The 311-nt window shown below is 39.2% G+C and overlaps 1 protein-coding gene, 1 long non-coding RNA gene and 1 pseudogene across 7 annotated transcripts in view; 1 reads left to right on the plus strand and 2 right to left on the minus strand.

Annotated features, from left to right (window-relative positions):
- Window positions 1–311, minus strand: part of LOC105306601 (zinc finger protein 14 homolog) — a 126,262-nt gene that overhangs the window by 84,173 nt on the left and 41,778 nt on the right. The gene's annotated exons all lie outside the window — the stretch shown is intronic.
- The window catches only part of LOC111732357, a 62,584-nt gene that overhangs the window by 19,225 nt on the left and 43,048 nt on the right, over window positions 1–311 (plus strand). The window lies entirely within an intron of this gene.
- Window positions 154–272, minus strand: LOC111732363 (annotated as a pseudogene).

Raw genomic sequence — 311 nt, forward strand, 5'->3', positions numbered from 1 at the left:
GATATTCATATAAAGTTAAATGCAAAATTCTTGGATATTTAAATTCTTCTTCTTCTTTTTTTTTTTTAGGCGAGGCAACCGTTGGTTGACCTCTTGACCTCGCAGATTGCAAGGACCTTGTCAGTTTACAATCCCTTTTTTTTTTATTTTTTACACCTACAGCACCTGGTCTTCCTAGGTGGTCTCCCATTCAAGTACTAATCAGGCCCGACCCTACTTAGCTTCCAAGATCAGACAGGATTGGGCTTGTTCAGGGTGGCATGGCCGTAGACTGGATATTTAACTTTCAATCATAAGAGTAAGTAAAAGTG

This window comes from Pteropus vampyrus, unplaced genomic scaffold (assembly GCF_000151845.1).
Source record: "Pteropus vampyrus isolate Shadow unplaced genomic scaffold, Pvam_2.0 Scaffold448, whole genome shotgun sequence".
Lineage (NCBI taxonomy): Eukaryota > Metazoa > Chordata > Mammalia > Chiroptera > Pteropodidae > Pteropus > Pteropus vampyrus.